The sequence below is a fragment of the Pelodiscus sinensis genome, chromosome 2 (genome assembly GCF_052426305.1).
Source record: "Pelodiscus sinensis isolate ZL-2025 chromosome 2, ASM5242630v1, whole genome shotgun sequence".
Classification (NCBI taxonomy): domain Eukaryota; kingdom Metazoa; phylum Chordata; order Testudines; family Trionychidae; genus Pelodiscus; species Pelodiscus sinensis.
The window spans coordinates 108424896-108451987 of NC_143053.1; the positions used below are offsets into that span (position 1 = coordinate 108424896).

The 27092-nt window shown below is 43.0% G+C and overlaps 1 long non-coding RNA gene across 8 annotated transcripts in view; it reads right to left on the reverse strand.

Moving 5' to 3' along the window:
• The window catches only part of LOC112545567 (uncharacterized), a 246728-nt gene that overhangs the window by 48479 nt on the left and 171157 nt on the right, over window positions 1–27092 (reverse strand). For 7 of the 8 annotated variants that reach the window (XR_016348848.1, XR_016348845.1, XR_012901639.2 and 4 more), the window contains one exon: window positions 8679–8821. The exons of the other annotated variant lie outside the window; for it this stretch is intronic. This is a non-coding gene — a long non-coding RNA (uncharacterized LOC112545567). The remainder of the gene's footprint in view (window positions 1–8678; window positions 8822–27092) is intronic. 8 annotated transcript variants of the gene reach the window in all.

Below are 27092 nucleotides of genomic sequence, written 5' to 3' on the forward strand. Positions count from 1 at the left end.
GTGTCTGGGACTGAGTCTAGGGGTGTGCACACTCTGGGGTGGGGTCACTGTTGTCTAGCTATATAAGCTTCCACTATGGTTATGTGTTTTGTTAATGCTATTCCTTGCTATTCTGTTAATCCCTGATTAGTTAAGTTAAGTAAAGATTGTTTATTTTAAAGTATTCTATTAGATCCAGCTTTATGTTGGAATGAGTATATTCCTGGATGCTCTCAAGGCACACCAGTGAGTGTGTACAAGGCCAGCCAGGTGGAGGCACCGCCAGCAAGGGACTGCAGCAAGGGGGTGGATAGGGCTTTCCCCATCTAAACACCATCACCAGTGGGGTGCTCAGGATCTCTTTTAGGTTAAAACATCTGGCGCCCAGGCACACCTGTGAATGTGACCTGCTCCCCAGTAACCCGGGAGGAAAAAGGGGGTTACATGAGTATATTCAGTTACAGGGCTCAGCTGAACCCCAAGCTAGAGGCATGGTTCAGTGTTTTTGCTCATGTAATTTATTTTGATTTCATATTTTAAACTGTTTGTTTGTTTTACAGTAAAGATCTTGCTAATGTGACTTTTCTTCTGCATCATTCCATCAGTTTACATACATGACTTTTTATCCCCTGAAACTCACTAATCACAAGGAGTAAAGTGGGACAAACGTTTTTGAGATTAGACCCTCTGTCCTAATCCTACTGATTTTTCTGTCTGATCTCAACAGTAAACAAACCAGCAGTAGAATAAGATACAACCACTGCAAATGAAGAAATCTCTCCAGCAAACCATCTGAGGCCACAGGGAATGTAAACCCTGGCTTATAGGAATGACATAGTCTGAGTGCTGTTCACAAGGCTGAAACAGTTAAAAGCAATTACCACCAAAGAAGGCAGCAGTTCTAGTGAGACCTGAGAAGTTCTTCATTTTAATACAGGATAGTGCTACAAATGACCTAGCAAAAGAAAATATTGTATTCACCCTGCATTAGGTACACAGGAATGGAAGAAGACTAGCAAAAATATATGGAGACTGGGTTTACAGGAATTTATAATTGAGCACTAGGGAGAAATCTTGCAGAGCTCTGCATGTAGTGCCTGCACTGACATTTATTGTAAGTAAGGATCAGAGCCCAATAGAGACTGTTCTGAGTGAGTTTCAGTAGCATTCATTTACAAAGACCTAAAGCAGTTCCTAAAGCAGAGCCCCCTGCTCAGAACCCAAACACCACAGTTGTGCATTCACACAACAGCCAAGCGGAATGCTGCAGACATAGAAATGTCTGATAGGGCCAGAAACACTATCACATCACTTACATTTTCCACTAAACCACACACACACATTTTGTTTCCCTGGCTGAGCCCAGATTTCATAGACTGACCAACATCTGAAAGAAGAGGAGGAACAGAACAAGAGTACTTAACCCAGGAAAAGAAATATTCAAAAGAAAGAAGCAAACAACATATTCTCAGGACCAAACAGCTTGTATGAGAAAACTCAACCATCACTAAGGCTACGTCTACGCTGCAAGGTTTTTGTGCAAAAACAAATGTGTTTGCGCAAAAACCTGAGCAGCGTCCACACCTCAAATGAGCATTTGCACAAGTAAATCAGCAGTTAAACGGCAGAACAGAGGACTTTTGCTGGTGTAGGTAAACCTCCTTTTATGAGGCATAACTTCCCTTTTGCGCTACAGCTATTGCGCAAAAAGGCAAATGTGGACGCTCTAGGGCTTTTTTGCGCAAGAAATCCCTATGGGAAAAAACACAGGTGCTCTGATGGCCATTCTATGAATGGCCATCAGAGCTTCTTGCACAAGAGCCTCCATGCAGAGTGGATGCTCTCTTGCGCAAAAGCACATCGCTTTTGCAATGTGCGTTGAGGTGTGGATGTGCTCTTGCGCAAGAAGTTTTTGCGCAAAAACTCTTGCGCAAAAGACTTCTTGCACAAGAAGCATGTAGTGTAGATGTAGTCTAAATCTGACACAGATGGAGAGAGGTTTGCACTCTGATCTTACTTTTCACCTGTTCCTATAAACATGCACATTGACCTGATTCGACCATGGGATGAGACAGTGGGAGGGAGACAGAGAAATGCCATTTTCATTTTAATTAAAAAATCTGCATCATGAGCCTGTAGAAGGCAAGTGCAGCACAGTAACACAGCATGGTGATGTGATGTGGTATCAGCATGCAGAAGTCTGAGGCAGTAACCTAAACCTGGGAGGAGCCCTGAAACAAATTATCAGGTGAGCCTTCAGAGAGGAAGGGTACAGTCTTGTTACCAGTAGATCAAAGGGAGTTTTGGAGTTGCCATTGTTGGGAATAGAATTTGGTCTTGTTGACACTAACCACTGTGTGCATACGTGGCCATCAATCTAAGCTGTAATAGTGTAGCTGAAGTTGACAGAGTCAGCACAGTGTCTTTCACACAATAAGGTTGGGGGGAGGGGCTGCTTTCCCGTTGGTTCCAGCTACTTTTCTCGTCCTGGTGGAGTACTGGAGTCAACAGGAGAGTGCTCGGAGATCAATCTATCGCATCTAAACAGACACGATAAATCACCCACTGGAGGATGAATCATTGCAGCATCAATCCATCATCTAATGGAAACGAGCTCCAACGTACCCGCAGAGTTGACAGGTTCAGTGTCCAGCTCAGGGAAGGTATAAAACAAAGCACAAATGTAGAGGTCAGAGAGAAAATGAGGGGCCTCCTTCAACAAGTTCATATTTGGCGAGAGGGTCAGTTAAGCATCAGAAGGATGAGATGCTTATGGAAATGACTCAGACTGTGAGAACCATACACATTTGAGTAACTGTACTGGAACTCTCAGGAGAAAGCCCTTTCTCATGAAACTTCAGGCATTTCTAGTTCCAGCTTGGCAAGAAGTAACATGAGAGCAGCCTCCCTCCTGGAATTTTGTATTTCTGGTTCCAGTCTAAGCCAGCAAAACAAAGTGGAAAATGGATTTGAGTAGAGACCCTTTACATTATCTGAGTGTAATAAACATCTGAATTTATTTCCATTTTTCTGACAACATGGCTTCCAGTATTTCAGACCACAGAGGCAGTAGTTTTCATCAATGTGAGTAGATTCTAGAGGTGACCCGATATGCCAATTTTATAGAGACAGTCTCAATATCCTAATATAGCTGCCAATTACCACCTGATTTTTCACACTTGCTAGCTTTTCACCCTAGTAAATTCACATAATGTACATTTTAAAATCTAGCAGCTGAGCATGGAAATGCCACGGAAATATGTATTTTATAAATCATGAGATAAATATCACATGGACAAAAGATTCTCAGAAAACTTTACTGTAGAAAACCCTTCTTACTGGTGTTAATGGAGACACATTATTGGGAGATATAGCCGACATCTTTGGAAATCCCTCACCTTTAACAGTAGGAGGGATACCTAGCATAGATGTGGAGCAAATACCAGGATTTTAATAATCACAGCAGATCTAGATAACAGTATAAAAAGCTTGGGTGACCAGCCCATCTAGAGTAGTCTGCCCAATCATTCCTGCCCCTAGTGAAGCAACAATGGTGAGAGATTTCAGGAAAAAAAAAGTCTAGTGTGGACAGAGTTCAGGAAGAGGTTAATACACTCCATCCTACTTGCTAGAAGAAAGAGCTATTATTGGGAATAGGAAGGAGGGGGAAACAAATAAAGTAAATCAACGGTTTCTGGAATGTAAGGCAGGATTTTACCTGGAGTCTGATTTCTGAAGAGACCCACAGTGGCTCAACAGGATAATTTTACAGTAACTCATATTATACTCACACACTTTTCCCATATTGCTAAAAGCAATTCACTCTATCAGCAGTTGACCATCGCCAAATTTTCCTCCTTTGTATCGGTCTTCCTCTTGGGGAGTAGCAAATAAAGGCCACGCAGCTCATAACTTTTATTTTTTTTAACCAATGACATTCTTATAAAAAGGAAATAAAACTCAGAATTTAATAGCCATTAACTGTTCCCAGCACAGCTATTGTGATCAGGAGACATAAAAAAATCCCTCCATGGCCATAGGGCAGATTCTCTAGTATTAAACGACTATGGCATGATTCCAGGTGCAGAAAGAATCATTGAGGTTGGTTCTTTCTTGTTGTCAGCTACTCCTCTCGTGCTTTCAGATCCACTGCTCCACCTCATGCCAGCAACACAGTTCCAAATAAGTTGCCCATCTGCCCAAACTCAGGTTCTGAACCCCGCTGTGCCAAGTGGCCTTGTCGCGTACGTTCACAATGACGCAGAAGCACACTACCATCTCACCCTCAATATGGACGTTCCAAGAAAACCAATATTAAAAACTGTGCCTGTGACTGTTACATCTGAGACCATATTTCTGCTATGCCTGCTTCTCAGATGGCTTTCCCTGCGCTCCCACTGCTAGCATTCAACATCTAGGTGAAACCTCATAGGCACCTACTTCAGCCTGGCCTTGCAGGGCACACAAGCGCTGACTTTTCTTCTTCCAGCTGGGTGTGCCGTTCCCAGACTCTGCCCACCCCAGACTCTGCCCACTCCACCTCTTCCAGCCCCATTCTGCTTCCTTCCCTCGGGCTCTCCAACCTCCCGCCAGCCACCACTACACTATTTTTTTCTGTGGGTACTTAAGCCCTGCAGCACCCACAGAGTCAGCCACTATACAGGTATGCTCCATTTCCCATTCACAAGAGCTCCTCCCTTGCCTCAAAACAATTTCAGACCCATCAGTCTCATTAAAATCAGGATTCATTAAGAATAAAGTGAGAAAAATGGATTAAAACAATAAACAAACGGATTGCATAACACATCTTGTGGGCAACTATGCCAAAGGACAGCTAGGTATGTACAATTTGCATTAATACTGTAGAAAATCACCTTACACTTAAAAGAACGCATCCTGTATGGTCAACAGGTCCTTGCCTTCTTGACCCTACTTCCTCAGCGAGAGACACTCTCTCCTCTAAGTAGCTGTTATATTTCTCTCACTAGAATAATTGTATTTTCCCCACCTACATGCCCTTGCAGATTCAATGGACTAGATATCCTTCATTTCCTTTCAAATTGTTATATCATGTTATTGTGCACTAGCAGCTTGTTGTATTAAGCTGCTACTGTATTCTACTACAAAGGAAGCTGCATTTCACTGTTGGGTGAAGTGATTACAAACTATAGAGAATATTCAGGACAGTGAGTTAGGGTCTTTTAGGATTAGAGGAGTGATGAAAATGTAACACATTTGTAGCTTTAGCTAGAGAGCTACCTCCTATCAGACAGCATAACTTTATAACTGTCGATATAAAGACCCTGAAATAGTCTACCAATATAGTCATTGTCACATACTAGAGATATATGAAGAGATTAACTACAGTCGGGGGAGGGGAGGGGAAGGACAGGGGACCTTCAACTACTGGGTAGACATATTAAAATGTAAAAGATAAAATGCCCTTATCAAAACCAGCATAATGGTTTTTCAGATCCTAATATTTTGATTTCTCAACATATTGCCTCATTCTGAAGTAGCCAAGATATGAAAGCTGTATAAAACTGGAGGTGGAGAAGACAGTGGGTTTTTCTCATGATCCAAACGTTGCCAGTGACTTTCCCAATCATTCATTTATTTCCTTAGTTGTCCAGGATGCCCTATCAAAAAGTTCTATTTCTGGAAGGGACACTGAAACACTGTGCCAAGAGAATGGAAGTCCTGATGTGCCATTCAAAGTCCCTGAAATATCACATGATTAATTTGTCAAGGACTTCACCTGAGCAACATACTAACTTTTTTCATAATCTGCAGAGATTCTCAAATAATTGACTAATAACTACTCAGCAGTGATTATTGCTATGCTACATTACTTTCTAAGAACAGCATCACAAGGCAGCTGCTTGTTACGTCTATGGCAGTTTTATGGATAATATCCACAAATGAAGAATAACTATTTTCTATTATTACGAGCCACTTATTTATAAGTCATGAAGGCTGAAGAAGCCTAGTGGAGGATTGATACATTCACCCTTCACCTCTTAGTTTAGCATGCTCCTTGTGACAATTAATTTTGGTTCAAATCACAAAATCAGTTCTCTGTAATATGACACAGTTAGGACACACTGGCAGCCCAAAATTAGAATAGCATGAGATGCCGCAAATCAGGATTCAGGTGCTTTGGCAGAGCTGTTTCAAAAGTATGCATCAAGCTTGACTACACTAGTTCTGACTGTAGCTAGAGTTCATCTCCTGCACGTGTGGGAAGACAAACATTTAGGGTATGTCTACATTGCTATTTCGGGATACCTGCGGTATCCCGAAATAGCTACCCTGTGTCTACACAAGCCTAAACAAGCCACCCATTATTTCAAAATATTTTCCAAAACAACAGGTGCACTATTTCAGCCTCCCAGTAACTCTTGTTCCATGAGGGTTAAGGGATGTCTCAAAATAGCACGTTATTTTGAAATTTGGCACGGTCTAGATGTGCCAAATTTCAAAATAAGCTATTTCAAAATAGATTCACAATAAGATACGTAATTTGTATAACACAAATTGCGTATCTTATTTTGAGTTTAAGGTGCCGTGTGGACGCACTCTTAGACACCAAATCACCGTGACCCAAATCACAGAAACAGCAAATCTTGAGATTATGTGAAGGAGTCACTTAGCAGCAACGGGATCAATTTAATACTTCAGAGAGAAGCAATCAGTTAATTCAGTACATATGTCTCTCCCTTCTCTTCTTCTTTCATATATGTCTGGTTCTCCTATCTGTTGCTTTTAGTCTTTTCTGAGTGAAACATATTAGGTGCCATTCTATAGTCATGTGTCCCGGGTCTGTCTGTCTGTCTCTCTCTCTCTTTTTTTTTTTTATTATTAAGTAAACTGTTTTATCTCCTTTGGTGACTTTTTATTGAATACATCTTTGAATACTTTTGGAGGCCATACCAAAAATGCACATATGGACCAGAATGAAAATGGATGTTCATATTTTAATACAAATATTTTCCTTATATTCACAAGGCCTTGAGTATCCCCTTCATCAGCTTTTTCTCTAGTCCCACCCTCCTCTTTAATCCAATTCCCTACAGACACACAACATACTGTCACAATTGTACCCTCCTGTCTTTGCCCATATGCTTAGACAGCTACTAATGTCACTTAGGGGACAAGGAAGTAAGGAAGTGCTCCAAAAACAGTGCAGGCAGAACCTCCCTTTCTCTTGAGCCAAGTGTATCGTTCTGCCAACACATCTGTTTCCCCACCAAGCCAGCAGTGTGTGAAGGTCATCCCTGAACCTGCACATGTACCAAATGGCAGTGCAGAATGCTAGGGGAGAGAATTGCAACAAGGACGAAGCTCCCCCCACTGACACCCCCATTGATTAGAAAATGAGATCACGCTATCTTAGAGAAATTCCACAGCAGGAGGCAAAATTCCCCCCGAAGATGGAGGCAAATTTCTTATCTTCCAAGGAAACCCATGTTTTTGAGGAAACATGAGGTCTTACTACATATGAACTCCCGGCCTGTTAAAATGCAGCACACATATACCATACAGATTTATTACAAAGGACAATGAAAAAGGAGAGTGTTTTCTATTCATAAAGCCTTCTTTCCACAGGAATTTTCCCGGGGGATCTGAACAAGGGATAGCATGCATAACAGGATGAGGCAACTCTCAAAATACATTCTCAAAAAAATTAGGTATATTTGCATACAGACAGGGGGCCAACAGACCTTCCAGGTCCCTCGGCAAGGTGTGGGGTAGCCAGCTCTGCCTCAGGCAGAAGGGGCGGGGCTGGAGGCAGCCAACCTTCAGTGCTGCCCGGAGCTAACCATGCCATGCCTGCCTCCCCCGGGAGCCCTCAGAGTCACCCAGACCGCACCAGGTGGCACTCCGGTGGCAATTTAAAGGGCTCTGGGCTCCAGCCACTGCTGCTACCGCAGTGGCCAAAAATCCCTGAGTCCTCTTATAGTGCTGGGCTCCTGACAGTTGACCGCTTTGCCTCCCCGTGTCAGCAGGCCTGCATATGGGGTCCCATTGATTCTCTTTGGGAGTAACCTCAATAATCTAAAGTGACTTCAAAGCTGAAATTGGGTTCTTCAAAGTTTATAAGCCACATCCTGAGGGCACACGAATGGTCATACTGGGTCAGTCCATCTAGCCCAGTATCCTGTCTGCCAACAGCGGCTAATGCTAGATGCCCCAGAGGCAGGGAACATAACAGGGAATCCTCCGTGATCCAGCCCGTCACCCATTTGTCCTTCATTTGTTTTTCTTTTCCTTAATTTGTCTTTACTCAGGCAACAATCCAATGAAAAAAATTAGTGGCATTTTAGTCACAGCATTCATTGGTCAGATTTATGGCAATGTGAACAGTGTCAGTTAAAGATGGTTAGGGTGGGCTGACAGAATACAATTACAATTTCCTATAATGGGGCAAGTTAAACAGACAAGCTCTCCTATCCTGAGGAGACAGAGACAAGAGGTCAGTCCGGAGGGCTTTGAACATAAATGCCTCTTCCCATCCCACCCCTTTTCACATGTGGCACCATAACAGTAGCAGACAGATGCTACACAAAGACAGACACACCTGATTAACCATGAATACAGCAGCTGTCATTTCCCCATTGCCACCACTGCTCACACCCCAGTCATTTCCGTTTTGGTTTTCCTTTTCATTCTGCTTTCACGAGGAAAGTAAAACCTACCATTAAAATCCAAGTGAGTGGAGGCGTAGCAGCGTCATGGGCCTTTGTTTCTTTCCTTGCAGACACGTAATAGGTACCTTCTGATTCGTCCTTTCATCAGAGGAAGGGGAGGCCTACTGCTGAGAACACAATCAATGCTTAACCTGAAGCATGAAAAAGGACAGCAGTGGGTGAGAGCTGGAGTTAGTCAAGTGAGAAGGAAAAATAAAGTTCACCAGGAGCAACATATTTTTGGGGCATGGAGGAGCACCTGGATCTCATAATGGACTCTCCCCCTCTTAAAGCCTGAAAAACCTATTCAAAACACTCACACTTTTGCTTTATTACTACTACTGTAATTTATTTGCCCAGGGAAAAATCAGCTGAGATGCAGCATCTGGTTTTCTGTGAGGTCCTGCTAATATGTGACCCCCTTTTCCAGCTGGGACAAAAAGAGTTATTGAATTATTCTGCCATGGTGGAGGTCGTGGGGTGGGGAACACATGCTCCCAACACGTGTTTTTTGGCCTGTATGTATTATTGCAAGGGGGAAAGTTTCCCATTCCCTTTCCATTGAGAAGCGAGCTGCCTGGTTAAGGTGTAAATGATGTGTAATTAACATGATTATAGCTAAGTTTGGGTTGCACAAACTTTTAATGAGATTCCTCCAGTTCATCAGTTTAGATGAAGAAACATTATGATGCATTATTAGACGTACCCCCCCCCCCCACTCCCAAAGTGCTCCGACTATGAGCTGTTTGCTGACAATGGCCCAAATCCTCCAACTATACTTGATGAGGCTCCACATGAGCACAACAGTCACCCAGACTGGAGTATATCTGATTGCCAGATCAGGACTAAATACACACAGGTCATTTTATCACTGACATGCGGCCCCCCCCTCTGGGGTGGAAAGCAGCAGTCTGAAACAAAGCACATACAACACTTTTCCAGACAGGAAGTGAAGACTTTCAAATTCAATTAGACTTACAGGAGACTATTTAGTTTTATTTTCAAAGAAGGCAGAACCTCACTGCACACGCAGCAGCAGCCCTGGCCAGCAGCGTATGCCGAGCATTTCACAACTGCCCAGCTCAGCCAGTGCTCGGCGCTGATCTCGCTCCCTGGCCAGCCCATGGCATGGACTGGGCTGGGCTCACCCACCAGGATCAGGGCTCTTCTGCCTTCTACCATTCTAGGAGCAGCACCCGGGAGCCCCTCACGTCCTGCAGCCTTCTGTGTCCGGGAAAAGACCCTGCCCCTGCTCAGTGCTCATTGGCTGAGTGGCAGGGCAGGACACGCCTCTCCCAACATCTGCGGTGAGCAGGGAGACACTGGGCAGTATATCCCTGCCCTGGCCCCCCAGAGCCACTGCAGCCTGCGGTTCGCAGCCCAGCACTGGTACACGGACCGGTGGTTGGGAACTGCTGCTGTAGCTTAATCTATGAGCGGCTTTTCAACTGGACTCTTATTCTTGATTTTGGAATCGAATTAAAACAATTCAGAATAAGACACAGGGAATTCATCTGGAATAGTTAATCTGCTTTAAATTCACACCCTGCCTTATTCTGGACAAACCCTCCCTTATTAGAAGGCTGAAAGGATTAAGATCATTCAGAATAAGGCACTCTTTGGCAGTTAATCAGGAATGGCTATTCCGGAATAACCCCCTCTATAGACAAGCTCCTGCCAGTTGGCCTACCAAGTGATAACTGCATCTAATTGGCTGAGAACTCTGCACAACTAGTGTTCGAAAGCATCAAAAGTATCTTTCACCCCTGCCTACTTGTTGATCTCATCCACTTGTTATGTTTTGTTTGTTTGAATTGTAAATTCCTTCAAAAAGAGATTGTTATGCAATGTACATTTGTACAGTACCACCTACAATGGGACCCATTCTGATTGATGCCTCTTGGAGCTACCCCCATATAAATACTGAAGAACAATATTTGCCTCTTATTTTCTACTAGCAAAAGCATATTTTTCACATTAAAAATGACAACATTCCCATGCTGGAATGAATCTTGGAATTTTTTTTTAAACACATTTACACAAAGCAGTTTTTCACTTGAGAAAATTTGCTATTAAATTTTTTTTTTTTTTTTTTGAGAAAGAGCCAAATAACTGATATGAAAAACATTTCGGCTTTTAAAAAAAACAGCAGCATGTAACAGGAAAAATTACAGCAGATGAAGTGGCCAAGGAACTTAGATGGTCTCTCATTAGGGACTGGGGGAGCGGCACAACCCCCAAGCATGAAAAAAATCAGACAGACAACACTACTGAGTCTCTTCATGCATTATGTCCTGCTGAATAACTACCACAAGGGAGACAAGGTCACTCCACCTCAGATAATGTGCCAATACACTAAACCCTATGGAAATTTAGGTTGGTTTGGGTTATTTAAAATGCCAACTCATTTCAGTAAAAGTCTCAATATGCAGAAAAATGTTTCCTTTGGCTACTCTTTTCCAGTCACAGATAGTTTTCTCAAGTACAAAGACAGAGGTAGGGGAAGGAGAGAAAGAGAGAAACAGACACTTTTGGGTGAATAATGCTCTGTGACTAATAGCTGTGGTTTGACCTGTCTGAAATAGCTTCATGTATCCCTAACCTTCTGAAGTGCCGTGCGCTAGAAACTAACCAAAAAGGCAACGTGTAATATGAATTCTCACAGTCCAGCTTATCAAATGGGCATTAGAATGAATAAAATGACAAAATAAATAAACAGACTTAATCTGAGGAGCAATCCACTAATATGCAGCAGTGGTTTGGCTGTAAGTTTGAAGCATACTGACTGCAGATTTACAAAGGAACTGCACTGACTTCATTTGAAATGACAACTTCTCATTAATCACACACAAATACTACATGTTGTTCCACTGCTCACAACAAATAGGAACGGCACTTAAGTTATGACCAAATTGCCAAGCCCTCTATATATCTCATTACATGATTTCACTAAGAGGAAGGGAAAGTACTTAGCCAATCACTGTAAACACCACATCCTTTGTTATCAACCTACATAACTTTACACAGAACACTCCCCGCAATGAAATGTAAACATCTTTAGATATATTGTGTTCTCCAAAAGCAATGCTGTAGTAAACTTCATTTTTTAAAATTTTTACGCCTCTTCTGTGAATAAATACCACCCCACCTATCCTCTCACGCTGAGATCTTATCAGATCTTACAAGCCTAGCAAAAGTAGATTAATAACCATATGCAGCTCATATGTAATGCTGCTCCATCCTAAAAGACATTAGTATCATTAATGCCACTTTACCTTTGGGGAAACTGAGACATGGTACAATGTGACTTGCCCAAGTTCACACAACAGATGAGCTGGGAATAGAATCTGGATCTCTCAAGTTCCAGGCCTGAGCTCTAACCACTAGGAACACTGACTCCCAGAGATAATCGCTCTTTAGGTGAGAGGACCTGTACCCGAGGGAAATACACAACAGTACAGGGGAGTTTGCAGTGATTTGGTACAGATGTTGATCTTGGTGTCTTGACCATTCTGCAACAAAGCCAGTTACATTTTGCTAATCTAAATTCCTCCAGTAGTTATAACCAGGGCTCGACAAATAATGCAATCTACTCGCCCGGGGCATGCGCAGAACGATCTGCAGATGCGCAGATCACCGGAAAACGCAGCTGGCAAGCGGGGCTTGCCACGTTTCGGCGAGCCCTGGTTATAACCAATATAGTAAGTTTCATTATCAGTTCGCGTGTTCCTTAAATTCCCACCAGTTTCCTGTGAAGAGAGTATTCTCCTTCTACCTGCAAGAAGTGTGCTTAGCTCCTAGAATGTCTGATATCAAATTGCAGGTAGAGATGACATATTCCATTAAACTAGGGATGGAGAACCTAAGGCCCATGAGCCAGACACAGACCTTGGCTTGCCTGGATGCAGCCCCCAAGGCTCAGGTCTCTTCCCACAGCATTGGGGAGCCTGCACTGGTGCTCCAGTCCTCCACCAGGCTGGAGCACACAAAATCTACTAGCATAGATCCCCTCCTCCCCCCCACAGGCTCTGGTGTGTGAGGGGAATGTGTGGACTGTCTTTCTCCTTCTCAATTGGGAGCCATGAGGACATCCTGGCTTTCCAGGTAAGGCTCGCTGAGTTCATGGTCCTGGCCAGAGAGACCATGGGCAGAGCCCAAGGGAAGTGGAAGGGCTGGTACGACCGCAGAGAGTGGGCCTACACTGGTCCCCTCAAAGCTATGCAGCAGCCAAACAAGGGGGAGCCAGCTCCTGCAGGGCACCGCCGTGGCAGGCCCAAGCCATGGGGAGCGCCAATGTCACTGCTGTGGCTTTACCCGGCAGGGGGCCCGAACTTCCCCAGGTCACAAGCGGAGTGACCCCGCTCAGTTTGCTTTCGGAGAGGGGAGAGATGTGACATAGTGGGGGTGCTGTCTGCTCTGTAACCCGGGATTCCCACTGACTCACCCACACATGTATTGGCCCAGACACCTAGTGCCAGCATGAGCAGTTATCAAAACTCTTCTCAGGGGGAGAGACAAAGGAAGGGAAGCGGAGATGAACACCTGGCTGGGTGGCCGGGTCTGCGAGCGAGGCAGTATCTGGTTGGGAAACATGAAGGGAACAGACTAAGCTGAGTGCTGAGGAGGCGATGGACCCTCTAACCCCGTGGTCACCAACCAGTAGATCGCGATCTACCGGTAGATCTCAGAGGCTCTAAGAGTAGCTCTTGAGCCCTCTCTGAACTGCGTGCCTGCGCAGTACATTTACATTAGATTTCCTCATTTGAGGAGCAGCTACTCACCGAGCAACAGTATAGGTGAGTAGCTGCGAGGAATGGTGGGAATTTTTTTTTAAAGTAGCAGTATAAGGATTGGGGATAGCAAGTGATGGAGAGGAGGAGAATAGAGAGGGCGGGGCTTCAAGGAAGGGGCGGAGCAGTAGACCTTGGCTTGGTCTGTCATTTAAAAAGTGATCTTGGGTATAAAAAGGCTGGAGACCACTGCTCTAACCCAAGGGGTCTGAGGCATCCTGGCCCTGACTCCTGTAACCACATCATGTCTATGCTGTGCTGTATCTTGGAGAAGCAATAAACCCTCTCTATACTACTGGCAGGTGGAGTCTCATCTTGCTGCTATGGGGGGCAGGATTGGGGGGTCCCCGACGCACCGCCCCATCAGTGTGAGGTTTAAATGTTTGTTTTTGGTTGGTTGGTTGGTTTCTTTTGCTTCTCACTTGTGTGTGGCCCCCAACTGATTTTTCTGTGGGTCAGTGGCTCCAACACAAAAAATGTTCCCCACGCCTGCATTAAATCCATACATCAAATTTCAAATCAGTGAGGGATGAGAGATTTGTTTGTATATATAGTTTATACTGTGCTTTGGGACAAAAAGACATTACAACCATTACACTATTATTAAAACCGAGTGAATCGTTCACAGAACACAGTTTATTCAATGAATTAATCCTCTTTCAAATCATGGAATAACCCCATGTAGATCACTATTTCCTACCTTTGATTGTTATTTAAGATCCTTTCAAAACTTTTTACTCTGAATTAAAGATGCACAACCTGCATTTCAACTTTGTCATCAAGTTGTAACGGGTCAGATATTCTCCTAGCTTTTTATTTCTATTTCCTGACTAGACAAGTGCACGTGCCATGCATTTCTGATGTAAATATTGAAATTCATTTAAACATTTATTGTCTCCAATATATCAATTCAGAAATCTGTGATTTGTTCCATGCGTAACACAAAGTTCCTACCAGTTAAGGGTATGTGCACTTTATATTTTAAAAGGTACATTATTACATAGCTGGCAAAATACACCAAGTTCCCATGAATTAGTTGTAAAGAACACTTGTGAGATTCAAAAGAAAGTGCCCAAACCACTAGGAACCTCTGAAAATCAGGCTGCTTTTATTTAGAGGACTAATTATTATTTAAATAGTACTTCAGTTAAAAATTATGGTCTAGAATAAAAAATAGTTGGGTTGGAACGAAAACTTACTATGTAAACACCACTAAAAACGATACAAAAGTCTGCAGCTGAATCCAAAATTTGTGCCTAGTCCCTATGTTTATAAAGGGAAACTCTGAAACCTTGAAACAAACCATTTAAGTTTAGGGGAAATTCCAATGCAGATATCAGATCATTCTACTAAAACCAAACTTATTTACATTTGTGATCAAACCTCACATTCACACAACAGGGCAAAACAAAGAAAAAGTTAGGGCATCCATACCATCAACAGAGGGATCATATAGCAATGAAGTAGAACTTGGAGTTATGACTTGAGGACCAGTACCAAACATCAAGGTCATGATGGCCCTGAGAAAGGTTTAACCACTTAAAACGTGAATAAACATAAAACCATACAGTTAAAACCATGTATAAATTGGGAAACTTTCCCCTCAGTGGAGATGGGCAAACTGGAGACTAGAAACTGTGAATGAGAACAGAACAAGTGTGATGCAAAAAAAAAAGGGGGGGGGGGAGCAGTTGCTTAAGGAAACACATTCACAACTCCAAAGTTGAGAGGTGACAGGGAAGATTCTGAGGATGGAAGCTGAGTAAACAGAAGAGTTCCACATAACACAGCTGACAGACAGAAACTGTTTGGATTTTAAATGAGCTCAGTGGACAGAGAAGGGGAAAGATCGTTGAACTGTTACCCATGAATGACAAGGATAAGAGCGGATCTCTGCGAAAGAGAAGACATCCAGTAAATTTGGCAGCAGTAGCTTTAGGAAGGTCTTGAACACGGACATCGCAGCAACTGATACTGCTCGGTCGTGACACATATCAAAGATGATGGAGAGGATAAATGGGAAAGTGTCTGACTCAGGAAGAGAGATGGAGAAGCAACAAGCACCAGAAGTCAAACAAGGCAGAAGAGGACCATAAAAGCCTGCTGATGAAGTGTTTATAATAATGATGAGGTGGTGAAGGAATCTCATCATGTCATTTCAACAGACCAGAGGCGCAGAAAAAAGCATGTCAGGATTGGAAGGTAGCAGAACAATCAGCAGAGCAGTAAGCATGATTAAGGGACTTGCTATAGGTACAGCGCTCTCAAGCAGGATACAAGGAAGCATGAATGCAAGTTATAGCAAACTCCATGGCTCTGCAGAACAAACCACTTTTAAGCAAAAATCTGCAAATGCTATTTCTCAGAACCAGATCAGTCCCTTAGTTTAAGCTTGATCTTGTAAATATTTCTGTCCATAGTGAGTGGCAAGGAAAGCTGGGAGGATAAAAGGGATCATAAGACAACCTGCTCTGTTCCTCAAAACTCCTGCTACTGCACGGAGGGATGGGGACAGATTTCAAATATGGAGCACCATGAAAGCCCATCTATACAGAGGTTGTCTACACTAGCAATTGAATTCGAAAACTTATGTTGATCAGAGGTATTAGCTGCCCCCAAAAGAGACAAAAATTTCGCCACAGCAAGTGCTGCGGTGAACAAAGCATTGTCAGCAGAAGTGCTCTCCTGCCAACAACGCGAGCGCCTCTCCTGGGTGCAGTATTTCATCCGTAAAAGAGCAGACGAACAATGGCTACACTGCCCGAATTTTAGTGGCACAGCAAAGACCTTTGTTCAGATCAGATGGTGCCACCTTGCAACAAGAGAACTAATCTCTTTTCCCTGTTAGCCATCTCCATCTTCTTAGATATTTTTACACCCCTTCTAAGAAACTTAAGGGAAATGCAAAAGGCCAGGGGTGCTGGAACAACATTTGTAGTGGTGGTGCTGATTGACAGACATTGAACCAAACTGTAGACCCTGCATATAATGCAAACCACTACAACAGAGGAGGTGCCACAGCACTGCCAGCACCTATGCCAACAACCAAACATGTTGTTGGCTCTCTAGGAGGCAACAGTTGACAGGACAATCTAAAAAAGTTCTCAAAAATTCTAGTGTCCCACTGTTTGCTTCTGTTTAAGTGGGATGTAAACAAATCTTTTGCCTCAGTGGGAAAAATTCTTCACCCTTTTTGTGAATTTTGAGTTGCTTTTCAGTTGGACCATTTCATACCCCTTTTTGTTATGTATGTCTGTTTGTCTTAGTCCCCCATTTATTGCTAACTTCTCCATTTTAAGATGCAGGTATTCGGTCTTTCAACTTCCTCCAACCTCTACTGATGCTCCAAATGGATGGATCAGATAGTGCTGATGCATTTGAAGTATTTCTGTTAAAAATGAAACAGGGTACACAGTACAGAGCCTGCTTTCCCATGCTCCAGCAGAGCCAGTCTCTTGTGAAGATTTCTCCATTTTGAACAGTTTTTGTCAGCAGACAAGTGGGAAAAGCATGATTGTCAGCCTCTTTTGGTATGTTACTTGGAATCTGAAAACCACTAACTTTGAGGAATGACTACATTTGAGCAACACTGTTCTTATCAAGAAGTCCAATATCAGGTTCTGACACCACTGTTGTTGCACTGTGTCCTGTGCTAGTCATAAGTTCTTGCTCTTGCTGTGCAGCATCCCCGAGGTCCTCGGTTTCTGCCTGCACAGTCTCTAACTCAAATGTAGATTCTTCATCTATTGCTACTGCTGGCATTTCTGTGGCTTGATTAATGACCTCCTCATTTTGAGGCAGTGGCAATGAAATGTCATTTGTGGGTACAAAGTTTTCATCATCAGAACTAGAAGTGCCACTGTCAGTATAGTCACCATCTAATGGCTGAGGTGTCTTTTATATGAGAAATTATGTTATTTGCTTTAAACTCTTAACTGTTGCTTCACTCTGTTGCTTTTGCTATCTCTTACTTGCACCACTTTCAGATCTTCACTTCATTTTTATAAAGGGGTTCTTTCAAAACACGGTAACATATAATAAATTAATTCTCTAAAGGCTATTGGCTATACAAAAATTGAATTGTATATACTTTGCAATGAATATTATATAACAATGGTTTGGGGATGTAATTTACTATGCTCTTATGGGTCTTATAGCCTTATTTCAAAGTCTTGACATTTCATCTATTAACATGTTCCCATTATTAAATTCCTGTAACAACTGTAACGTTATTATGAATATGAACATGGGGTGATTGCCAGATTAGATATAAAGTCTATTAAACAACTAGAATAAAAATTTATTATCACAAAAAAAGCCTTTGAAAGTGAATCTAAAACTAGACCAAGAGGGTAGCTTACAGCTGAGTCTGATATGGATATTGTAAACAAAGACACATAAGAAAAAACAGGAATACAAAAATCTCCTATGCAGAGATAAACATCTAATTTAAAGGTTAAACTGAATATCAGACCAGCAAAATTATTCTGCCTTAACAGAATTAATTACAACTTTCAAAACTTCTAAACTATGCAAAAACTGTAAACAGCATCTCATAACGTAGAATCACTAATCACAAAAGCTACTCCAGTCATGCAGATGAAAACTCGGATGTGAACAAAAGCCTGGCGAAAGCCCGAGATCCCACAATGATTTAAATCAATTTTTTGCAGGTCTATGTAGCTTTGTTTGTTATCTCTGTTATAAGCGCAACGTGTCAAAATGTGAGGCCCCTTTGTCTCCTGAGGCCTGGACCAAATGGCCATCCTGGCCGCTCTGCTGATAGGGCCTGCTTCCTGTTAGGTCAGCTTTAAGTCTCTTTTTCCAGTTGGAGTAAAAGCCAAGTTACTAAACCTTTCTTTTATAAGTATATTGTATAATTTTAGATTCTTAAGGGCTGGTATCATCTTTGCTCCTCCAGCTCCAATCTCACAGCAACTATTTCATGCCTCATATCATAAACACCAACCTCGTAAAGATAGATATTGAGGCCAAGTTAGTTTATTGTCTATATTTAAGTGACTAAACACACAACTGCAAACCTAAATTTAGGCTCCCAACTTTGAAAAACTTGGCCTAACGTACAATTGGAACATTTGGGCAAAAAGAATGCTGTAATATTTTTGTAATCATGACACTGCTAATGTCTCTTTCAAACTGCTAAACATTTTTTTTGAGCTAGCAGTTTTCAGAAGCATGAGGAGACACTATCTGAGCAGAGTGTAGTTAATAGAAATGACTAACAAACCTGCCCCAGTACTTGGTACAACATTATACAGGTTGAACCACTATAGTCTGGCACTCTTGGGACCTGACCAGTGCCAAACCAGAGTATTTTCCAGACTATGGGAGGTTAACAATTCCACTACTTATTTAGCTCTTAGAAGACATTACAAGTAAATTAGAGTTAAACAACAGCACAGAATACTGAGAGCCAGGACTGGTGGCTGTAAGCAAACTTTATGGGACAACGGGAAACTTGGCCACACCCATGATAAGTGGACATCTGGCTAACTAAAATAAAGCCAGACCACAGATGTTGCCAGGCCAGAGTTCACCACACTAAAGAGGTTCAACCTGTACTTTGCGTCAAACAAAAGAGTTGAACATCTCTCTCCAGAGGCAGTCCAGAAGGCTTGCTAGAAACAGTGTACTTCCTTCCCTCTCCAAGGAGCTGCACCACAACGCACACAGCATGCAAGTCAATACACCTTTTTTTCCCTTTTAATGACGTCTCTTAGCTTTATAAAGATTAAGCACCCTGTATGAAGAGCACTGGGAAAATGCAAGATGGTACTGTATCGTATTAATGTCACTTAATGGTAATTGTCAATGCTAGTGATGGAATAAATATGGAAAAGGAAATTATTGTAATTGATTGACATTCTGGAAGCTTCCACATACAGTCTAATGAGAGAGACTACAGCTATGAAGGCTATTAATGCAAATCATATGCACCATGCCTGCTCTCTGAATTATGCAATGCCATGTGAATGTCTAATCCGTTTCACCAGGCTTGTCTTTATCCAGAAGAAATATTCCACTGACATGCTGATTGGTATATTAAGAGAGTTTTAGAAGTTTGGCGCTAAAGTGGGTGCCATCGCAGCATTATTATTTTATTTGAGAAAAAGACAAACAGCTCTGTGCAGCCATCAAAATCACTACATAAGTCTACAAGATAACTTTGTCAAGGCTGATGGGATTTTACAGGAAAGCCTTGTGATATGTGGTAGGAATTAGAAAATATAGAAGGAGGATATCAATTTTCAAGGCAATAGTTGTTGAGGTCTTAGGAATGGTATAGAATGAGAGACCTACTAAGATTCTTGGAAACTCTTTCTGATGATATTTTATAGGTATTTCCAGAAAGAATATTGGGAGAATTTATAACAGAAAAGGAAGGGAAACTTGAGGGAGCAATTGGCATATTTATATTGTGGTAATGCCTCAACTATGCTTGGCTCTTTTTCCAGCTTGGAAAAGAGATGACTAAGGGGGATATATTAGAGGACTACAAAATCAAAATTGGTGTGGAGAAAGTAAAGAAAGCTGTATTATGTACTCCCTCTCATAACACACGAACTGGGAGTCACCAAATGCAATTAATAGGCAGCAGGTTTAAAATAAACTAAAGGGAGTAATTTTTTTTAATTATGCACAGTCAATCTGTGGAACTCTTTGCCAAAGAATGTTGTGAAGAACTAGACTATAATAGGGTTAAAAAAACCCCAACAAACTCATGGATGGCTACAGGTTGAACCACGAATGAATGGCTACTATGGATGGCTACTATGGTTAGGGGTGGTGTCCCTAGCCTCTGTTTTGTCAGAAGCTGGGAATGGGTGATGAGGAATGGATTACTTGTTCTGCTCATTCCCTCTGGGGCACCTGGAATTGGCCACTGTCAAAAAACAGGATACTAGGCTAGATGTACCTTTGGTCTGACCCACCACAGCAGTTCTTATCTTCTTACCAACCTGCATAAACACATAGGAAGATTGTGCCTGTTACAAAGAGCTTATAGAGTTAATGCAATTGTCTTTCAACTCTGAAAACCTAGCGTCAAAGCCTAATTAGGTTACTGATTAAAGTGATTTTGATGAGCTAATTCTAGTCCCTGGTGGGCATTTGAACACCTCACACAATTAGCACCCCAGTATCAGCTAAACGGATAAGCATGGGTTATAACGGCTCAGGATTAAGTTCAGGTATGTGAATGAAGTGGGCGTAAAACCTGCATTTGCTGTGTCTGGCTCAAACCAAACCATTTCTGCCACTCCCTCATTTTCTTGAAGAGAAAAGACACTCTTGGTTATAAAATGAAATCATCATCATCATAGGAGACCGTGGCATTTGCAGCTTTGTGCCAGATTTCTAAAACAGTCCTTTAACATATTTGAAACTTGGTATCAAATACCCAAGCACCCAAAGGCTAAACACTTGTCATTTATCCAGTATTCAATGAATGCCTAGAAATAGAGCAATTATTTTGTCACAAGCCTTTTTTTTAAAACATAAGTCAATAACTAACCATAGCAAAAAGGGACAAATAGCTCAAATGTATGAAGTAGCAAAAATGAAAAATGTCTTGAGTACTGCTTTGTGATCAATATTTGTTTGTAGTGTAGTTGTAGTTAGTCCCACGATATTAGAGAGTGTAGGTGGGTGAGGTAGTATCTGTTATTGGACCAACATCTCTTGGTGAAAAAGACAAGCTTTAGATCTACAGAGAGCCCTTCCTTCAGGACTTGAAATATGTTAATTACATTATTTGGGGGCCAAAGGGCTAGAAGAGGTAAGGTCAATGGAAAGAAAATCAGCTCAGGGCAAAGAAAGTCCAGTCAAAACTGCAGAAAGTTATTTGAATGTTCAGAGGTCTTAAGGTCCCTTTTTTGTCTGCCTCTGCTCCTTCTATCTGAAGTCTGCAGTTTTCTCACAAGGACACACCACAGTGGGGCTAGGAGGCACTATCTGGTTGCTAAGTGACTCCAACGTAAGGCGGATGAGCTCCATTTTACCCTCACCCCATCGTGTGCTGTTCCTTACCAGGACCAATGCCAGTTTTAGAAGTGGACCAGTGCTCAAGTAAAAGAATGACACAATATAAGACAATGGTTTACTTCTGAAAAGCACATTGTACATTCCTGCATTTAATGAATTAATCTTGTCACTCCCCAAAACACCTGCAAACCTTGAGAATGGGTATGTTGCAGAAGTGCTATTAAATTGCTCTGTAAAACATACACGAGTATGGAGAGTTCCAAGGATCCATATTTGATCAGGACTATCCATCATTACATTTGAAAATTGTTTCAGCGGTTTGACATCAAGCTCTTGATTTTTCTGATTTTTTTTATGTGTATAATGGTTACTCGTGGGGGGATTCTAAATCACTGCACATGAGCAGAATTCATGTCCCCCACAATGTTCTTTGTTTCCCTGCAGAAAAATGAATTCTGACGGGGAAGCAAAGAGAAGCTCCACCATGACACTGCAATTTAAATAAATTACCCACATAGTTGGAACCAGTCTGTTTGTATTGCAGAATTTTAAAATATTGTGCACAGAATTTTTTGGAGCAGAATTTTTTAAAATGTTGCCACAGAATCCCCCAGGAGTAAATGATTGCGCTGATCGGGATCCCAGTGCCGTAGACACAGTGCACACATGAAATACAAATGGGGGGGGGGGGGGAGAATTGCTAGGTCAGAGTTTGCCTTTTGGACAGACCAGCAACCCCCTCTTGCAGTACAAATACAAGGCCTGCCAATAGGTAGGGGGAAAGGGTTGAAATTGCACTGGGGTCCAAGGCTCCAGCTGCCACTGCGCGTTCCAAACAGCTGTGCGGGCTGCAAGGGAAGGGAGGCGCAGTGCGGCATGTTCTGGGTAGTGCTGAGGGCTGGCTCATCCAGGAGCGCACAGCAGCCCTCCCCTTCTCCCCCTCCCCCCCCTCCCCCCCCCCCCCCCCCGCATCTTGCCCAGTGGCCTGGCGAGGCGGTTAGCCCTGCTGACAGGTGTCATAACTTTAGGTGTCTTAAAAATGAAGTTGGGAATGGCAAGGCTTCTGTGGCTTCTTATGATTAATGTAGACTTCTGTACCAGCTGTCTGACTTTGACAGTATAAACAGCTCCCACGATCAATACGTTGTTGGGAGGCCTTGAGTCTCTTTTTATAACATTTTTGGAAGTGTGTGTTTAAAACCCTTCATAGTCATTTAGGGAAGAGATATATGTCGGACTGTGCACCTTCAATACTGCAATTTTTCGCCTGTTAAACCAATTCTGGGATCTTCAGCTCTCTATATAGCTGTATCCTCAAAGGGTTAAACAGCAGTGAGTATGCTAGTATAGCACATTCACATGCTCACTGGCATGCACTCCCTGCCCCAAGGTTTGTCTAGGGAGCCAAAGACTGTTGATGTTACAAGGAGACTCGTGTTGTTAAGCAAGGAATGTACCTTTAGTGGTTTGGCTTTCAAATGTTTTGAATTCACACCACAGAAGTTTATTAAAGTTTCATGGGGATTTGGAGTTCATTTGGAGTGGATGTGAGCTTTGTGCAGTTGGGTAGAAGGGTTCTGTGGGGCTCATAACAAACTGAGAAATATTCTTTGGCTTAGGAGGAATTGTTTGTTTGCAGCATTCGCGGTTGGGAAGGGGGTGTCAGGGCTCAGAGACTTGAGAAGATTGATGTTTAGAAACATTAATGGTTTCTACTCTACAATGAAGCATTTCCCAGGTGTTCGGCTTCCAAGACTTAGATTCTCTCCGTGTAAAATGGATTCATTTTGTGCATGCTTATTTAACAGGAAGTTTACTCTGAAACAGGACAAACCAGGAGCACAACATTTGGATCCAGATTTCAAATGCTTCCAAATTTCAGGCATATTGGGATTTAAACCCTTGTATACATAGAAGCCAGCTGTGAACCATCATATCTCCTCCAAAGATTTGTGGTGTTCAACTTTAGTGTTTTTGCTCTATTTCTGTAATCAAATTCCAGGAACACAGCTAGTATATGGTCTTGCACTTTGTACCAATGTGCAACTTTACTACACAGAGCCTTTTAAAGAAGGTGTGCTCTATTAACATTCCAATCAAAACAATAAAGAAGAGAAGAACTAGTATGTATATCTGGCGTCAACTCCATTTAGGGGGAACAGTAGCCACAGATGAGAAATAAGAAGCATCTGTATGGGAAAGCATATTTAGCTTTGATGCTGGTGTGGGAATATTGGCTTAGTCCTTATTTTCCCCAAGTGTTATGTCATCTCCTGTGTAATGTTGACACTTACAGAGATTACTTGTTAAATAATTCCTTTGCAAACAACAGGGAATAATTCTGGCTTTTGATATAGACAGATTACAATCTTGCAAAGATACTATAAAGATTTTATGTTCATATGAACAGGCTAAGCAGATTCTGAAACACAGAAGAAAATATACAAATGCAAATGATGGAAAAGAAACCAAAAATCCTCCCAATATAGCACAATTTTCACTTGGAAAACAGAAGATACCACAGAGTAAGTCATGCTGCATCAGTCTCAAATTTAGCAAAATATGAATTTTATGCCAGTCTCAACTTTAAAGGCTGATTTTAATTTAAACCTTCAATCTGAGTAAGGTCTTCAGAAAAGCAGAGGGTGTAAATATGGCCAAGCAGATATTTGTTTGACTGCATCCCCAAATCAGGTAACAGCCCCTACACAGGTAAACTGCATGCACAGTTGATAATCTGCCCTACCATTTTGTGGGCGCAGAGACCTCTTTAAAAATCAAGTTCCTGAGCAACCTGATCCCCTAAGTATCTCCTACCCCCCAAAAATAAAATAAATACAAAAATTCAAATCTCTTGACATTCACGTTACATTCACTGATGGTCAAAATAGCACAACATGAAAGAGAACACACTCATCTGTTTAAATCTAAGGCCTGCTCTTCATGTAAATAGACTTGCACAAGCCCCTGCAATTTGGAGGGCCCTATTGCTCTGAACATGTGCCTAGGATCATCTGACCTGCACTCCAGGGATACCACTCCTGAGAATGCACAGAGAAGGGTGAGGTTCTTCAATCAGTTGGCAAACTGCAGCTGGGCCCACAACCAATGCTCAGAAAGCTAGCATCTCAAACTGTGCATTTTCTTAAAAAGGTGTCTCGGGAAGTTTTAGGGAGTCTATCCTTGAAGCACCACAGTGGCACAGCTTCATGTCTGATGAAGATGCTTTGTGTGGACAGAACTCTCTCATTGGTATAATAAAATCACCTTTGTGGAAGGCAGTAGCCACATGGGCGGGAGAAACTCTCCTGCTGACACAGCACTGTCCACACCAGCACTTAGGAAGGTGTAACTTCCATTTCTCAGAGGGGTGGCTTATTCACACACTGAGCAATGTAAGTAATGCTGAAGTAAGTGGTAGTGTAGAACCTACGCTTTCACCCGTGCAGAATTAAGTATCTGATTTCCCTGTCCTGTTTGTGCTTGCATCTTCCTTAAGCAACAGTAATACTGTACCTTGTTGATCAAGTGACCAGCAATTGCAAGCATAGTACAGGCAGTCCCCGACTTACGCGGATTCGACTTACGTCGGATCCGCACTTACGAACGGGGCTTTCTCGCCCCGGAAGTCGGGGCGAGAAAGCCTCGTTCGTAAGCTGCTCCGGTGCCCCTGGTCTGCTGGAGACCGTCTCCAGCAGACCAGGGGCACCGGGCGGGTTCCCGCGCTTCTGAGGCTTTGCCAGAGCAAAGCCTCAGAGGCGCGGGGAACCGCCGCTGCTGCCGCTTCAATCTGGGTGCCTGTGGTCTGCTGGGGACCGTCCCCAGCAGACCACAGGCTCCCGGACTGAAGCCGCAGCCGCGGCGGGGTCCCTCGCCTCTGAGGCTTTGCCAGAGCAAAGCCTCAGAGGCTCTGCTCCCCGTGTCCCTGATCTGCTGGGGAGGGGGGGGAGGCAGCTAGTGTGCTCCCCCCCCCCCCCCAGCAGACCAGGCTTTTGTTTTGGACTCTGGGGCAGAGCAGCTGGGGCGCTGCCGATTGGTCCTGCAGCGCCCGCTCTGGGCACTACTGGACCAACCCGGCAGCACCCCAGCTGCTCTGCCCCAGGTCCTGATTCAGCCGCTGCTGGTCAGTTTCAGCAGCGGCTGAATCAGGACGCCTGGGGCAGAGCAGATGGGGTGCTGCTAGGTTGGTCCAGTAGCACCCAGGAGCGGCGCTACTGGAGCAACCCAGCAGCACCCCAGCTGCTCTGCCCCAGGCGTCCCCAAGTCAGCTTCTGCTGAAACTGACCAGCGCTGACTACAGGAAGCCCCAGGCAGAGTTGCTCTGCCCCGGGCTTCCTGGAATCAGCTGCTGATCAGTTTCAGCAGCAGCTGACTTGGGGACCCTGGGGTTCTTAAGTTGATTCTGTATGTAAGTCAGAACTGGCGGTCAGTTTCAGCAGTGTCTGAATCTGGACGCCAGTTCCGACTTACATACAGATTCAACTTAAGAACAAACCTACAGTCCCTATCTTATACGTAACCCGGGGACTGCCTGTACAGCTGATCAGCTTTATCCTCACCCTGAAGTCACTGGGAGAAAGCATCAAGGCTACAAGCTACATTTTAAGTGCTTCTGAGTTGTCTTCATCCCTGAGGTCACATTTAATAGACAGCTCCTAGTCCAATGATTATTGTGAGCTCTATAGCGCAGTAATACAATAAAACAGGACATACACTTCTTAGAAGTGCTTCATATAGACATAAGCTTGAGCGGCAGAAGTTAGAACCAAACTTCCCCAACGGGAGTGTTTGGATTCACTGACCACATTAGGACTGAAGCCAAACTTACTCAGAGTTTGGGGAGTTCAGATCCAGTGAGTGCTGTGCTTCCAGTCTCCCTCTGCGTTCATAGAAAGCTTGTGGAGAGATAAGGACTTTATGCTCTTATAATATTTTACAGCACATTTGGCAATTTTTCCTCCCGCAGTTCTGAATGCGCGAACATAAAGGGACAAATGGATCCCTGGCGTATATTCTCTTGACTTCAGTTAAATTACACCAGGAATTAATTTGGCACCAGCATTTTACTTTACTGTCCCTTTCACGGAGACATGTTTCCAATCTGTCTCCATCTGAGCATCTGTTATAAATGGATTCAGGGTGAATGACTGTTTTAAAAAAAATTGCACAAAAAAAGGAAACAGCGTTAATTTAATTTGTTTTCAGAAACTGCAAATCCTGTATATGCTGAGAGCAAATGAGGCATTAAAGCTGTGGAAATGCATTGAGGCCCTTCTACAGTATTTCCTTAAGTAGAAGGAGAATGGAAAAAGCCCCTTTCATACTGTCACATTGTCTTTTAAAACTGTTAGGTTTCTGGCCCTGGAGTTCTAACTCTTGGCACAGTATGGGGTTACTGAGGGCACTTGGCTACAAACAATTTAAAACTTTTACATAAATCTAAAAAACAAAGAGGCTTTTTATCTGGCTAGTGAAAAGAGTAAACTGGCAGTGCCTCTCCTCCCCACCTCCAAAGCCTACTGCAGGGCAGTGAGCGAGGTAATCAAGCTGATTGTCTGATGGCACCACTGGCAGGGGCAGGAATTAAAAATCAGTAAGAGAGATTTCCCTACCTATCTTGCCATAATGC